The sequence below is a fragment of the Sus scrofa genome, chromosome 15 (genome assembly GCF_000003025.6).
Source record: "Sus scrofa isolate TJ Tabasco breed Duroc chromosome 15, Sscrofa11.1, whole genome shotgun sequence".
Lineage (NCBI taxonomy): Eukaryota > Metazoa > Chordata > Mammalia > Artiodactyla > Suidae > Sus > Sus scrofa.
In genome coordinates, this window is record NC_010457.5 from 93,770,557 (window position 1) to 93,788,777 (window position 18,221).

Consider the following 18,221-nt stretch of genomic DNA (forward strand, 5'->3'; position numbering starts at 1 on the left):
ACCTCTGCATTGACAAGCCAGAGCCTTAACCTGCTTCCACAAGAGAATTCCAAATCACAATACCTTAAAAGCAAAAGGTATTTACAGTCAAGGAGATGGGGTCAGGGAATATTTAAAAATCAATTGCAATAAATCCTAACCTTAATGATACTTTTACCTTTTAATGGTCTAGTCAGTATTTCAAGACAATATCTATAGTAATTATTATATCTCAGGATACAGTGATTTTAAAATGATTTTTCTAAACTAATAAACTACTGTACTGGATTCTTCAGAACTCTGTCATTAGAGAGGCACAGAAAGATGCTGCTAGTATCTCTTTAGTCCGGTAGCAAAAAGTAAAAGCATTTCTAAAACTCTGCATGGTTTTGTTTCTTGTAGAACCACACCCATATCTTAGCTTCCAAAAGAAGACATAGCTCAAGAAAAAATGTGCATGAATCAGTAACCATACATAGACTTGAATTCTGTTTTCTACATAGCAACCTCATCTCATCTTCTAAGCTCCCTCCAAAGTGGTTTTTCAGCAGCCTGAGTCAACACAGTAAAGAGAAGTAGAAAACACACATCTGTAGGTCCCTATCTTATCTAAGTCCATGAGTGTTACTAGCCCTTTAAAATATTTGGAAAGATAAATACAGTTCCAAATTCCAAATCCTGAAGAGAGGGAATGACTACTAGTATAGTCAAAGTAATATTAGTTTAAAAAAAATGAAAACTGCAAAAACTCATCTTATATCATTAAGAACTTCAAGTGTGGTATCTCTGAAAGAACTGTTCTACAGAATATTATCTCTGGCAGTACTGAGCCTTGGGAACCATGAGCTCTGATCCTGGAACAGTCTCTGATTAATCTCCCGACCTGAGGAGAACCCCCTATGTCTTCAGAGCCTAATTCATTGTTTGTAAAATGGGATAGTAAAAGTCCCTTCATATTTCCAAGTATTGTTATAGGAACTATTCATGAATGACGTTTATAAATTCTAAATGTTAATAAAATAGAAGCTCTCATTCTCATTACTATACTTAAAGGTTGATTAAATACAAATATGCCATTTAAGAAAAAGCCTATTCATTTCTTTGCTTAAGAATGGACAATAGATCCTGAAGTTATTTTTAGCCATTAAAAGCATATTTTCAATGGGCAAAAGGACAAGACAAGTGAGCAATGCAATATTCCTTGGTTTGGCAGGGTTCCCTTTAGACCGCTTAAACTATAAAGAACTTCCAAATGGAGCATTAATCTAACAGAATGAGCTAAGAGGAGAGTAAGAGTTTGGAGAGACAAGCTGGGAAAGAATAATGAAGGGGACAGTCTGCTATATACCTGAAAAAAAAAATAGACCTGCTATTTGCTTAAAAGTAATGCACAGAATTAAAATATTATTACTTTACCATTTACAAGTATGAGAGCTACAAACATGGCTATTATTAGAACTAGAAGTCAGATCTGGGTTTGAATTCTGAGTGATTTAGTTACTAGTTGTATAATTTTCACATTTCATTTAACCCCAATGAACTAAATGTTAGTTATCTATAAAACAAAATTTATATCCCACTGTGTGGTTGAGAAAATTCATTGTTGTGAAAATTCTTTGCAGTATCAAATAGACTTGAGACATAACATGCCATTTTGTATTTTCTCTATTTAATCAGATACTACATATTTCCAGTTCTTCCTCTACCTAAGAGGAAGATCTAAGTATTCTTGGGTGCTCCTAAAGTTCTTTATTATTATGAGGGTGGAGATGAGGGTATATCTCTGAAGTTCTCCCTATTCCAGTTACATATCTGCCTGAGGCCAAGTTTTTTCATATACTTTAACCATAACAAAATATAGCAACAGATTAAAGTCAGATACAAATATAGAACCCTGCTATATTCTGTTAGGTCAGACATTAAAAAGATTTGCAAAAAATTAAACTAATGCTACTCCTCTCAATAAGTTTTTATTTTGGTAAATACAGTTATTTTCACAAAAATACATCACTGATTTTAACACAAAACAGGTATACTGTTTCTTTTAAATGAATTACTAACTCTTAAAAAATGTCTGAGGTTTAACTTTTAAAATAGTAAATGCCAATAGGTATAATCTACTAAATGCTATTTGTGGTCCTTGATAATTATAAAAATGAAAAGGAGACAAAACCAGAACCAGAAGTTTGAGAAACACTGCTCTACACCGTGATCTAAGCATGCCCATTTCTCTTCTATATTTTTAATATAGTATGTAATTTTCATGTTTATAAGATTAGCATATGCTCCCCCCTCATCCCTAGAATAGGGAAAATGCAGAAACTATAAAGAAAATGATTTATAATCATTGTCAACACAATATTTATTTCTCTTCATTTTTTTTTCATTTGCGAATATATTTTACATGTAATCTCTACTACTTTCCCCCCAATTAACACTATGAGATAAGCATTTAATGGATGTTACTAAAAATGCTATGAACAGCCCTTTCAATGACTGTATAATATTCTACCATACATCTAATCTATAATTTATTTGGCCATTCCTCTGTTGTCGGATACTTAAGCTGTTCCCCAAATTACAATATTATTAATAAAGGAAGGTGGAGAGAGCTCTCTAAATTTCTGGATAGTAGGTAAAGGCACCTGGAGACATGCATATGTTTTGCTGTCATTAGAAAGGATATGTCAAAGCTGTTGAATTGGTTTTAAAAGCATGTTTATTTAGGCTTCTTTAGTTCACTAACGATGTTTAAACTGAGATCCAAATGTCCAAAAGTAGCTAGCCATGAGAATTTCCAGAAGAAAACTCCAGCAAAAGCTCATACAAATGTATTAAGACAGGATCTGCTTAATGTATTTAAGAAACAGAGATGACTAGTATGGCCAGAGGCTTCAGATTACTGTTATTCTCTTATGTGGCATAAATTTCTCATAGGCCCTATTGTTTTTTATTCTGTTACTTTAACCTTTAATAAGATATACATTTAGATCTAGGAGTATATCACTCCTACCTGGAAGAAGCATATATTACTCTTTACTCTCAATTTTCCACATGGAGATTGGGAGAATAAATATATAAATGTTATTATTTTTAAATAATAAAGATATATAAATATAAATGTAATGAATACACTTACAAGTATAGAATCTAGCCTGCAATCATTCAACTTTACCAATGCAGATGGAGGAGTAAAGTGATATCTTTTGCCATCATTCTGTGATTATTTGATTATGAGCAAAAGAGCTTCTGAATACAAAACACTATGAAACTCATCTTTAAGCAAATGAAACATGGATAGCAAAAGAGGAAACATGGTAGAAGCTATTGTTTTTTGGAAAAATCTGGAGATAATGCAAAGTCAGGCTAGAAAATTTGCTAGAAAAATGAGAGCAATAGGAAAAGTTTTACTTGTTTTGTTGACAGATGAGAGGCACATATTGACCAGAGCCACTTATCAGATACTACCAGTAATATCTCTGAGAAGTCAATTAATCATCCAGAAATTGCTTTCATAATACTATATGGAAAACAAATTAAAGATCTGAAAATCAACACCTTATCTACTGCTGTATAACATATGTAAGTTGCCCGTTTGAAGGATACACATAAGTGATAACAATAAATAATCATTAGGAACTATGGTTAACATCAGGCCATCCACCTCTTAACTTGAGAGATAAATTCATTTTTCTTTTCAGCAATAGTCAACGTTTTTAGATCCTGAGTTGGAAAGCAAGAGAGAGTTGCTGATTTTTATTTTCAGAGTACTTCTACTCTAAATTATAATTTATTTATCAACCACTTTACAAATTCATTCAGCCATGTTAATATTTTTTCTTCTCTAAAATTACATTTTCAGAGATATTCTATCTCTTTTATGGTTCAAGAGAAAGAATCAAGACCAATTCTCTTTGCAACATTCTGTGAGCTGGATTTCCATAAATATGAATTGTTGTGCAGGCCCATGATGAAAAAGCAATATAGGGTACTTTATTAATTCTATTCTTATTTAGAAAAAGATTTATATAATCCACAAATAAGTGGTCATTAAAAACCTAAGTATAAAAGTATTTGATTAATGTTAGAAAGAGGCATGAACCATGGGATAATGCCATAAGCAACTATAGAGTAATTTATTAAGGTAGGATTTAAACAAATTTTTATTTCTTTAAAATCTGAAACAACCCACAAAATTGGGTTTGTGTTTATTTCAAGTCACAAAACTGTAGAGTGGTTAATTAAAAAAAAAATTAGCCAGAACTCTTAAAAATTCAATTGAAAAAAGCTATTCAATATAAAGTCTAAATTATGTACAGATACAGCTCTACAGAATTTTCTACTAAATATTTTAAAGTTAGAATATTTATCCTAATATAATAAATTCCCAAAGAAAGCAACAGATGTACTTGGTTCTCTACTTTTGCCCCATCAGATTCATTCTTCATCTTTGTCCATCTCTTTGCCCCAAGAGGCTGGCATTTACAGTGTGCAAAAACAGACACCCTTGTCCTCTAGCTACTTTTTAAGGTTTGGCCATTTGGAAACACAGCAGGGGACTGGAAAGCAGGAAGAGAATGAGGTCAGAGTATTTATTCCCCCGGCTCCCTCCTATCAGGCTGTGGTTAGAGAAGGGCTATAATGCTATGGGGTAATTTTTCCTACAGCAGCATTTCCCCAGATTCCAAAAACTGCTCTCTTCTTTCCTTTTTTCAAGCCTAAGGATGATAAACAGACCTTGGTGCTTTACCATTTGTCCATCATAATTTCCCTACCATACCTTTGTAAACGTTTCCATTCATCGTCTTTCATTATCCCCTTGGAGGATTTCATTTGTTTCTGCCAGGGTCCTGAGAGATACAATCTATCAAAAATAGAATGCTTCCAAGTATAAAATACAGGAAAGTATTGGTGAGAAACAGAAAAAGATGACTAAGCAAAGGTTATCCAGGTGAGATTAAGGAAGATACTTGCTTTAGTAATTTATAGGTAAGGATTTCACAAAATTTATAAGTCAGACAGAATTAGTAGTTAAAAGCAAAATGATGTATATAATAAAACAAAAAATAGTAAGAATAAGAATAATTAAATTTATTGAACACTTGGTGCCAGGTGTACTTCTAAGTGATGCCTGGGCATTATATCATTTATTACAAATACCACCTACAAAATAAGTTCAAAGTTAAGAAAACCAAACCTTAGAACAATTAAGTATAATCAGGCAAAGATATGGGTTTCAAAGTCTGGTACCTTTGACTCCAGAGTCCATTCTCTCAACTACAATCAATACAATATCACCAAATGGTAGTTATTTAACCATAGGATTTCTACCTTTTTCTTTCTTTCCCCTTTTTTTTTTCTTCTGCTTGTTTTTTTAGGGCCAACCTGTGGCATATGGAAGTTCCCAGGCTAGGGGCGAATTGGAGCTACAGCTGCTGGCCTGTGCCGCAGCCACAGTAACATCAGATTCAAGCCATCTCTGCGACCTACACCACAGCTCATGGCAACGCCAGATCTTTAACCCACTGAGAGAGGCCAGACATCGAACCTGCATCCTCATAGATACTAGTTGGGTTTATAACCCTCTGATCCACAACAGGAACTCCTCTACCTTTTCAACGTTTGTATTTATATGTAACATTTACATGAGGAGGCAGCATAGCACTTAATCAAATGCTCTGTAACATTTACCAGATCAAAGCTCAGAAAGTCTGTGGGGAAAGGACAAGCAGGCAGCAAAAAGAGCTTTACTGTAAACATCATTATCAGCCATGCCGATCTCATGGATGCTGAAAACTAAATGAAGATGTGCCTTGAAAGAGTGCTAAAGAAAATAAATCCAAATCAAAGTCACAGACTGTTCCAGCTTGTTTCTTTGCTATTACTTTTCTTTATCCACTTTATATTTAAGAAAATTTCAAGCCCATTAATGCCAGAATAGAAGCTAAAAAATAAAAGGAGAAAAAGAATGCAAGCAAAAGGCAGAAGAGGAGGGAAAATACATGCAAAAACAGAGGCAAATTTAAACAGAGTTCTTCAGACTCAATAAAATTAGTATATGATAGTTTATTAACAAATCATACTAATAATACATTATAATGATACATTAAAAAGATTCAAAAAGTTCACGTTTATAGAAGGAGATGAAAAACACATGTATAAGAGCTCATAAAGGAAACAGAAGATAAATATGAAACTATTTAGAAATAAAAGCCATAGTTGAAAGTAAAAGCAATGGAATAAATAAAAACAGAAAGATATCGAACAGGTTAAAGGTACTCATACAAAAATGAAATGGAAGATAATATAGTTATTAAAATATACAACAGCAATGATAGATATTGGAAGACTAAAGAAATGAGATAAAATATATACATAATTGGTGCTCCTGAATAGAAAAACAGAACAAATTGAACAGAAAACATATATAAGGATATGAGAGAAAAAAATTTAATAATGATAACATCATAATATACATATAGAAAGAAGATATGTATCATAACAAAAGTTGTTACCAGACAATCACCACCAGGTCATATCATAGGGGACTTAATTAATTTCTGTGATAAATAAAAAAATGATATGAATATTGAGATAGTTGAAAGAAAAAGCCCAATACAAAGGAGAAAATCAAGTTGGCTTGGAAATTTTCCACAGTCCTGTTCAGTACCAGTACAAAATGAAGTGACATCTACAAAATACTGAGAGAAATGGAAAGTGGCAAAATAATTAATGCTTTTCAAAAATAAAAATCTGTAATAATGAAATTCAGCCCATCAAGAGATGGCTTTATACACAATGAAATATAGGTGCAAAGTGTAGTGTAAAGATCATGCTAAAAACTGAAAAAAAGATTGGCTAAAGGAAAAAAAAGGTGTTAAGTTTGATTATATAAGTAACAAACAAATAAATAAATGAAGAAACAAATTAATCCAAAGTAAGGGATTAGAGAAGAGGGAAATAGAAAGAAGATGAAATGTGCTAATTTTCACGTTTTATTGCTCAAAGTCATCAGCTATATCTCCAAATAAAATATAAAATTAGAGAGCATCTAGCTTCTAAGTGGGAAGTAGAAAGCAAATAAGTGGAGTTCCCTTGTGTCACAGCAGATTAAGGATCTGGTATTGTCACTACAGCAGCTCGGGTACTACAGTGGCGTGAGTTCAGTCCCCGGCCTGGGAACTTCCACATGCTGCAGGCACAGCTAAGAAAAAAAAAAGGAAAAGAAAGTTAATAAGTGCATCACTCTGATCCTAAGTAAGTTGAAAGCCAGGGAATCTTCAAAATCATAATTTTTCTTTAACCCAATAGCAATTTGAGGTTACAGAGAAGCCATACAAAAGATAAAATGGGATTGCAAAACAACTTGAAGAAGAGAAAGAGAAAGATACAGAAAAAAAATTTGCAGTGATAATGGCTGTTACTCTTAAATAATAAAATATATAAAAGGCACTAATTCAAGAAGCTCAGTGAACACTAAGCAAGATCAATACCAGAAAAAACGGGGGGGGGAAGCCATGTAAGCACTTTATATTTATAATTCTAAAAACCAAAGATAGAAACGAAAATCTTTAAGGAAGCTGAGTCTAAATGATAAAATACATAAAGAACAAAGAATTATATCAGATTTCTCATCAAAAACATTGCAGGACAGAAGACAATTAAATACCACTTTTATTAAAGTAGTAAAAGAAAACAATGCCAAACAAAAATTATTTATCCCCTCAAAATATCTTTTAAACAAAATATAGACTTAAAAAAAAAAAAAACCATAACTGACATCATTTAGTACAAGAAGCCCTGCACTATAAGAAATCTTAAAGAAAATTCTCTAGGCAAAAGGACTATAATCAGAAACTTGGGTCTATACAAAAAAATGAAGATTTCTGGAAATGGTTAAAACTAAGGTAAATGTAAAAGACACTATTTCATTATTTTACTCTATAAATGAAATGTCTAAAGCAACAGTAGCAGCAATTATAGCATATGGAAAATTAAACTGTAAGATAAAAAGAGCATAAAAGATGAAAAAGAATTGGAAATGCACTGTTGTAAAGTTTACCACTACATAAAAGGTTGATCTTGATTTAAAATGATACAAAGGAGAAAATGCAAATAAACCATACAGCAACAAATAAAAAATATTAAAAGGAGATATTAATAAAAAGTCCATGATGGAGATAAAATAAAATCAAACAAAATAGTTAATCCAAAAGCAGACATACTAGACACAGCTAAGGAAAGAATTAATAAATTGGAAAATATAACTTAAAAATATCCAGAATACAACATAGAAAAATTAATAAAATAAGAAATATGAAAGGGACTAGAGAGGGTTATGTGATATAGAGGTTAGAATAAGAAGTTTTAACATACATCTAATTAGAATCCCAAAAAGAGAAAGTTAAGAGAATGGGAAAGAGGTAATACTTAAAAGATAATGGCTAATAACGTTTTCAAAATTGAAAAGTACTCTGATTCTCAAAGAAATATGAAAATCTTAAACAGGATAAAAAGGAAACTCACATATAAGTACTCTATTGAAACTGCAGCACATGGAAGATATAATATTACAAAAGCAGCATGAGAAAAATAAAGGCAAATTACTGTGAAAGAAACAACAAAGCTAAGAGCTAATTTCTCAGCAGCAACAATGGAACCCAGAAGCCAGTGTAAGTCACTTTAGGGTTGTACTTTAGGAAGAAAACAAAGGTTAACTCAGAAAAATAATCTGGAATGCAAGCAAAAAAAATGTTACATATGTGGATAAATCTAAGCCATCACTGACCATATAAAACAATTTCTAAAAACTCTAGTGGATCAACAAATTTTATATAAAACTAAAATTATAGGGAGTTCCCATTGTGGCTCAGTGGTAACAAACCTGACTAGTATCCTGAGGATGCAGGTTCGATCCCTGGCCTTGCTCAGTGGGTTAAGGATCCAGTGTTGCCACAAGCTGTGGTGTAGGTTGCAGATACTGCTCAGATCCCGCATTGCTATAGCTATGGTATAGGCCAGTGGCTACAGCTCCAATTTGACCCCTAGCCTGGGAACTTCCATATGCCACAAGTGTGACCCTGAAAGAAAGAAAGAAATTAGGAGTTCCTGTCATGGCGCAGTGGTTAACGAATCTGACTAGGAACCATGAAGTTGTAGGCTCGATCCCTGGCCTTGCTCAGTGAGTTAAGGATCTGGCGTTGCCGTGAGCTGTGGTGTAGGTCACAGATGCGGCTCGGATCCCCCGTTGCTGTGGCTCTGGTGTAAGCTGGCGGCTACAGCTCCGATTGGACCCCTAGCCTGGGAACCTCCATATGCCACAGGAGCAGCCCTAGAAAAGGCAAAAAGACAAAAAAAAAAAAAAAAAAAAAAAAAAAAGAAAAAAAGAAAGAAAGAAAACTAAAATTACAAATTATCATCTCATATTAATTGATATATAATACATGTTATATTGTATGCAATGAAAATACAATATATGATAAATTATATATTCTATGTGTTATACCATATATGATACATATATTCTATGTATTAGATAATATATACATATTATATATGTGTTGTATTTTATGTATTATATAAATAAATATACACACATAGGGTTTTGGGAGTAAAGTATTTTAAGGTCCTCTTTTGGTTAGTAAGATATTAAATATATGAATTTTAGGTTGTTAATTTTAATATATATGTAAAATGTCTGGGAAAATAATTTTTTAAATAGAAATTAAATGCATAAAATACAATCTAGTTTGGCAAGGGGCTATAGAATGTAAATAAGAACCAAAATCCACTAACCCCTTTCCTGAAAAAATAAAAAAGGAAAAAATGGAAAAATAGGATGAATCAAAAGAATGAGATGCAAGATTAAAATGAAGACATAATAAATGTAAATCAATTGAATTATGCAGTTGAAAGTCATAGATTGTCAGACTGGGTCTTGAGAAAAAGTTTGGATTTGGAATGATGGGAGAGGTGAGGGGAACAAGTGCAGGATAGAATAACCTTTACTTACTCAAGTTGCAAAAAGTGAACTCTACAGACCAGGCAGAGGTTTCATAGTCAAAAGAATAGAAATTAAATTCTATAGGTTTAAAATTTGTATGGTAGATAGTGAGAGCTACTAAGCAAAAGAAAGATATGACAAGAGAAGTATATAAGCATAAAAGGTAAGTCTGGGGAGATAGCTTAAAATATAACGCACTTTGAGGAAAATGATATATTCCCTGTGAACACGATGCATTTGAGAATCATCATTAAAATGGTTATCATTGTGGCGCAGCGGAAACGAATCCAACTAGGAACCATGAGGTAGCAAGTTCGATCCCAGGCCTTGCTCAGTCAGTTAAGGATCCAGCGTTGCCGTGAGCTGTGGTATAGGTTACAGATGAGGCTCGGATCCCGCATTGGTCTGGCTGTGGTATAGGCCAGTGGCTATAGCTCTGATTAGACCGCTAGCCTGGGAACCTCCATACGCTGCAGGTGCAGCCCTGAAATGACCAAAAAAAAAAAAAAGGTTATCTTGGTGGAAGATTCAGCCAGAAAATAGAGATGAGGATGAGGAGAACGAAAAATGGGATTAGAGACTTAAATTCTTGGGATCAATTTCAATCATTCATATTTCACTACTTGTTACTCTTTTTTTTTGGGGGGGGGGCATGCCTGTAGCATGTGGAAGTTCCTTGGCCAGGGATCAAGCCCATGCCATAGCAGCAAACCAAGCTGCAGTGACAATGTCAGATCTTTAACCCACTACACCAGAAGGGAACTCCATTACTTATTTCTCCTAAATTTACCAATATTTAAAAGAAATTATTCCTTTTTTAATTTTTGTTTCATTAAAGTATAATTGATTTGCAATGCTGTGATAATTTATTCTGCATAACGAAGTGATTCAGCTATACCTGTACACACATTCATTCTCTTTCAGATTCTTTTCCCACATAAATTATTACAGAATATTGGGTAGAGTTCTCTGTGCTATACAGCAGGTCCCCATTGGCCAATCATTCCATACTTCAGTATGCATATACCAATCCCTAACCCCCAGTTCATCAAAAAGAAATTATTCTTCAAAAGAGTTTTAACAGCTCAATTATTTCTAGGACAATATTATCACTGATAGTTATTAAGTCTCTTCTCTGTTAAATAATATTTCCTTTAGTAGAATGGGAATGGTAAGAATAAAATTCAAATTTGTTAACTTCCCACTAGCACAGATAAAGTATAAACCTGAATTGTGGTCTTTAAAAGTATATTTTGGAAACAAGAGAAGGTATGAGTCATTCAAACATATGTACAAGTTAAGGAAATATAATAAGGATATATCATGTCCATAATATAATTGCCCTGCCTTATTTCTTTGCACCCTCCCATATCTAAAAGAGGCATTGCTTTCAAGTTCTAACAAAAAAAAAAAAAAAAAAAAAAAAACATAGAATGAACTTAAGTACAACGTAGTCAAGAACCAAACACCAGAACTCTAACTTACAATCAACACACCCATCCCATAAATACAGGAGAAACTCTGGTGGCATGGTAGAATTACAGGGAGCGGACCAGTATTTGCTTTGGCAGATGTGGCGTCTGTGCAAATAGGAACACAGCTGTAAGCTGAGTATTTTAGAGTTTCTAAAACTGCTGAATCAGACATAAAACAATATCCAAAGTTGCAATGTATCAGCAAGTTTAGAGAACAGAGTGCCATTCTGAGTATTTTTTTTTTAATTTTTATAGAATAAGTTAACTGTATTAAGCATTTCTGGCACCATGCCAGTCAACATAGAACTTCCACCTTCAACATCGAGAGTCACTTCTTACTTACATGGTTACAGTTCTTGTTCCAGTTTAGATATTTTACTATTTTCCTCAAATGTAACACGGGCAAACTCCAGAGGAGCTAGTGATCCTGTAGCCCAAAAGAAACTTAATTGAATGTATAATTAGTTACATATGTATGGGAATTTCAATAAAACTCAAATACCTCACAATGAAATTTTGAAAAGCAGTATTGAAAAATTGAGAATAAAATTGGTGAACTTGGTATATAATTACCCCTCTCTAAAAAATGTGGCATTTTCGTATAACTTGCTTTAATTCTCCAATTTAGTAAATTGTGCTATTTTATAGAGAAGTCTAGGTCTCTTTAACATTTCAGAAAAAAAAAAAAAGTGAATAAGAAGGACCTTTGTATTTACCAAGTAAGGCTTTGTCCAAAGATGTTCATGGAATGAATAATAACTGAATGCCCTCTTTCGCCTTACTTTTCCCACTGCTGAAAATATTTAGGACTTCATTGTGAACTCACTAATCTTAACCTATGACAATTCACCTTATTTCTAAATTATGTGTTCATGTGTGTCTAACTGCCCTACTCATTTAAAGTTTTAGACCTATATGATTTCAGTATTTGTTACTGGATTGACTTAGACTTACTTTCAAATTATCAAATCCATTTTACCTTTAAACTTTAATCTAGGGTATAGTCCTACTTTAATTCATTTTCCTATTAGATTCCTTGCCACCAATACTTGTCCCAATTTTTAAAAATAAACATTCCACAGAGACTACAAATAAAGTTTCATCCTGTGGGCTGACTGCTGATGGATTTTTAATGATCACCTGCAGCATTTTACTGGGAAGATGTTCAGAACAAACCTCTGCATTGAAAAAGAAAGAAAGTTGTGTTTGATTAATTATACCTGCCAAGGGCTTAAAATGATAGGGTGAAAAGTGGCAAAAATACTAAGCTTGAAGTCTTACCTCATAGAACTCTAAATTAGTTAAAGCCTCTACACACATTTCTAAAGAATTTTCCATTCTCTGTCATTTTTTTTTTAATATCTTGAAGGGGGCAAGAGAATCCTAACACCCTTGTCCTAACAACCATGACACTTCACCTTTGCTTCACTCAAGGATTTTACTGACAGTCACCGCTACCTCCCACCTTCAGGTTGAGGGATTGATAAAGGAGCCAAGAAAAATAATTCTCTCAAGGAATATGTAGACCCCTGCCGCAAATACACACCTTTTTTTGTTTCCTATTTTATTAGCCAAGAGGAGAAAGCTATTTTTTAAAGCCAAAATATCCAAGTTAAGGAAAGAAAAATTATGTTTACTGTACACCAGTCACCATACCAAATGCTTTACACGAATTCTCAGTTAGCACAGACAATCCTAGAAGAAAGGCAGTATTATCATCTTCACCATTATTGTCCTTAATTTAGAGATAACAAAATTGAGTCTTGGAGATTTTTAAGTGATGTGCTCAGAGCTTTAGTGCTGGTGAGTAGAAGAAAAAAGGATATGAACCCAGAAAATCTAATTTCAAATGCCATGTTTTTAATTACAATGGGAGGCTCTATCTCTAAATGAGGCAATGAGCCACATTTAGATATTAGTAAAAAAACTAAACTGAATGTTAATGTTCAGAAAGAGCACAATTTGTATTTGACCTTGGGTTAAATGCCTATGTTCATGCCATAATGTGTTTCATACACTCTTCCCTTGTGTGTAATATGGAGATAATGCTCCCTAAATGGGAAATAATTATGAAGACTAGTAAAAATAACTGCATGTAAGACATCTAGCCATAAGAGAGCTTAGTAAGTGTTGGCTGTCTGCATTCATATTTTAAATTCTTACAACTCCTGCAAGTATGAGCTTTAGGGTTTAAAAGGAATCTATAATTCATGAGAGAGCAAATGTACTCTCTTTACTTTTTTTAATGAACTTTTTTTTTTTTTGGTAAATCACAAGCTTGGGTAATATACTAGAATTGAAATATCACATTTATTAGAAAAATTGATGGAGATTTTAAATAATTATAGCACCAATTTCATTTTACCCGACCAAAATTCTGATTTCCTTAAAGGAATTGTTTTAAAGAGTAACTACTGCCCTCCTTATCTGAACAAACTGCTTTTAGCATCTCTTAAGCCTACATAAACTTTTCAGTGATTACTAGGCGTGTATGTCATATCACAGCCTTAGAGTAGAGGAACTGAGTAGGGAGTGGGGAGGGATAACAGGAGGTGTGCAGAAGTAATGGGTCTCTGACATGACACCAAGAATAGGAAATCAATAGTGAAAAAACTGATTTGAGTCAGTTTTGGCTCGTCGGTGGACTCCATAAGAAGGGAAATTGGTTAGAAATTTGTCAAAGCCAAGGAGGTGATTATAACCACACAAGCATATGGCAAGAGTAAGAATATCCAACCTTAAACCAGATGCTGAAAGGAGCTTCAGGGGAGTCAGTTCCACAGAGGAGTTCAAGCCCAGAAGCCCAAACCAAATTCTGTTGTCCTTATCTGTGACAGCATTCTTAAAATCCGAAAGGCACTTCACCCAACTTGGACAGAGGGCATGTGTGGTTTCACCTTGGATGTACATACCCTCCAGGCCAGCTGCATGCAGAAGCAGAAATAGTAGCTGCCTGTATGTTGTGATTTGAAAGGAAATAAGAAGTTTCTTCTCCAAAATATACCCTGTGATGAATAAAAGTCCTTTGAGCTATGGAGTGGTTTTCTGTTAAAAATACGAAGGGTTAGAACCAGGCCTGAGTAACCATTGAGAGGGGAGGAAAAACCACCAATCTTTGTCATTTAAAACTTATTTGAAAATGTATTTGTCCAAGTCACACTGATAGCAATTTTCTAGAAGTTGTTTAAGACTGATAAAATATGGGAGGCAGAGAAGAGAAGAAGAGCCACAGTGGACTACAAGGCTATGAAATGTGACACTGAAAGGTTTTAATAACAGTATCACATATTGACAATTTTGTGTAGAATTGGGACCAAGGTCCTCAGATAAGTTGTTTTCGTCTGTATTGTCAGCAGCAATTCAATAAGAACATCTAGGTTATATTAAATCCAAGAGTCTTGATTTGTCTTGTAATATCACAAATTTTTTTTACACACAATTCAAACATATACTTTTAAAAACGCCAACAGTGATTTTGTAAACATATCCTTGGATTTTATGCAAATTAAAGACAAAAATTAAGATGTTTGCTCCTACAAGATTGGAGAATATCTGCTGAAAGAAAATAGCAATACCACTGTAATTTTTTTAAAAAAGCTTAGTTTTCTTCTTGTATCTATTAAATTGGAATAAAATAGGGTATGCTTATGACTTTTCAAACTTAAGAGGAATATGGATTAGAGTTGTTAAGTTTATTGCATTGTGCTATTTTCAAAAATTGACCTCATTTTCTAGTTGATTTCTCTAACTTTAAAGTTTAACTTATATATATATATATATATATATATATATATATATATATTTTTTTTTTTTGGTCTTTTCAGGGCCGTAAGCGCGGCACATGGAGGTTCCCAGGCTAGGGGTCGAATCGGAGCTGTAGTCGCTGGCCTATGCCACAGCCACAGCAATGCCAGATCTGAGCTGCGTCTGCAACCTACACCACAGCTCATGGCAACGCCAGATGCTTAACCCACTGAGCAAGGCCAGGGATCGAACACGCAACCTCATGGTTCCTAGTCGGATTCGTTAACCACTGAGCCACGACAGGAACTCCTAACTTTTAATATTTTCAACTTTTAATATGCAAGCTATTTTTGAATCATTGAAACATATCCTCAAAATTAGGTCAAAAATAACTTGGGAGAAAAAAATCACAAACATTTCAGCTTCTATTCTATTAAACCTAAGCCATAAAAAGCTTGCTCTGTGCTGTAATCTGAATGTTTACCTCCACCTCAAATTCATATGCTGAACTTCTAACTCCCAAAGGTGATGGTATTTGTAGGTGGCATTTTAGGGAAGTGCTTAAGTTCTGAGAGTGAAACCCTCATGAATGAAATCAGTTCCTTCTAAGAGGCTCCAGAGAGATCCCTAGCCCTCCTATCTTATAAGGATACAGTGAGAAGTCTGTGACCTACCAGGGGGCCTTCACCAGACCATGACCATGCTGGCATACTCATCTCAGATTTCCAGCTTCCGAAATTGTGAGAAATAAATTTCTGTTGCTTATAAGCTTCCCAGTTCTTTATAATACAGCCCAAACAGACTAAGACACTCTGTTATTTTACGGTTTCAATTAATCCCTTTTAATAATCCTTAGTCATACTCCTTAACAAGCATCCAGCAGTTGCCAGTTTCTGGACTAAATGCTAAGGTTATATAAGTTAACACTGTGGCTGGTTAGAAAAGCTAGAAAATAACTATAGTACAATGAAGTTAAGTGCCATGGATCCTCTCAGGTCAAATATCTCTAACAGATTTTTTTTTTTTTTTTACATTTGCTGTCTCCATTTTCACTCCCTCCTTCACTCTATTCTATGTGGTGGGCCATCACTCCACTGCAAAGGATCTGCCTATGATCACTTTGAGATCAACAAGTCCAGTGTAAAAGTCTGCATGCTCATTTTCCTAAACCTCAGCAGCACTGAACACTGTTGCTATTCCATCTTTTTGAAATGGTTTTTTCACTGTTTCTGTTTTTAATCCTGACTCTCTGATCACCTCTTCTCTCCATCTGGAATCATTCCCCTTGACTCAGCCTTTAATTGTTGAAGTTATTGAAAAAAAAAAAAAAAACTTAGTCGTTTTCTTCTTTTCCTTCCTCTCCTCCCTTCCCAGGACTTTGATTAGAACATGTATGCCACAGAGTGTCAGTGAACTTTTCCACCCTTACTTTTGCCCTACATACTAATGTATAAAATAATCCTCTCAATTCTCCTCTTGAGTGTCTCAAAGGAATATTAAACTCAACTTGTCTGAGACCAAAGTCATTACTGTTCTCCTCCATCCGCTTTCCTTTGCCAGTTACCATATAGTTCCCTCAAGTCAGAGTTCAAAAATAATTTCCTCAGAAAATTCCATGCAGCAAAGACCAAGGTCATTTGGTTCAACATTGTATGTACAATGCTTTACAGTATCTATAACGTAATATGGAGTCAATACACACTTGGTTTTAATGAATGAACAGACAATCTATGGAAGTACAGAAGAAAAGGCCATTAATTTTGTCTGGAACTGAGTATAATGGAAGAATTAACTCTTAAAAGATGGACACAATTTTGTCAAAATATAAAAGGAGTCAGAAGAGGCAAGAGACTGAGACAATGGAAGCATTAAATGTTTTGGGAGAATGAATCAAGGACAACACAGCAAAGGGCATGGTGAAGAGGGGGCTGGAAGCTAGGAGATGATGTGGGAATAGTAATAAGGAGAGAAAGGGAGGCTGGGAAAAAGAGTTGAAAAAGTAGATTTTGACCAGAAGGAATCTAAACTTTATTCCATAGGCAATGAGGAGCCACTGAATGGTTTCAAACTGAGGAGGAGAGATGGTCTGTATTTTAGATAGCATACTATATTGGTTATTAAACTACTGACTCTCATCACCAATCCATCCTTCCATATTCTGTCCTGGGATGCTAGTGTTGAGATTCTAAAAATCACCCTCTTTTGCCATCTATCCTACTGATAGATTCTGTCAATAGGAGACTACAAAGCGAAACCAGAAGATTGATAAAAGGACAAGGGACTCTCTCCTTGCTGGTTGCTTCATGGTTTGTCAGTTACTCTAGGATGGCACTCAGATTTCTTTTGGCTCTTTCAAACCCTCCTTGTGAGGCCCCCCTAGGAGGAACCAGCACCTTCCAGGTAACTCCACTTCCTCCAAGCCCAAGTCCCCTTCTAGGGCCTTTCCTTTAATCATCCAGTTTCTGAAAACCCCAGCCTTGTGCCTCTCTTCCCTCAGCCTTAGGAGCTCTGTTTTTTTCTGGTTACTTCTTCTTCTTCTTTTTTTAATCCTCTAATAACTATTATTCAATACCTTTTCAATTCTCTATGTTGAAATACTTAGTATAACTTCTAGTGTTCTAACTGGACTCTGACTGACAGAAACTTTTTACCTGGATTAGGAAATGGAGTGGTAAGGACTGGAGTTAGAAGATTACTTAAAAGATCATTTCAATATTGTAGAAAAGAGATAAAGTCACTGAATCTGTGGCGATGATAATGCTGATAATAATAATAGCTAAGAGTATGGTGAACTTACAATATACCAAGCACCTTTCTAAATCCATTATCCCTGTACTTTCATACTATACTTCCATTTCATAGATAAGAAAACTGAGACCCAGGGAGATTTCAATTAATAAGCTCTAAGTCACACAGGTAGTCATAGTGGAGACAGGATTTAAACCCCAGTCTTCTGGTTCCAAAGTCCTTCCTTTTAACAACTAAAACTGGACTAAATTCTTGAGTTATTTCTGAGAAGG

General features: G+C 34.3%; 1 protein-coding gene across 2 annotated transcripts in view; it reads right to left on the reverse strand.

Moving 5' to 3' along the window:
• COL5A2 (collagen type V alpha 2 chain) overlaps positions 1-18,221 on the reverse strand; it is a 369,276-nt gene that overhangs the window by 158,701 nt on the left and 192,354 nt on the right. The window lies entirely within an intron of this gene.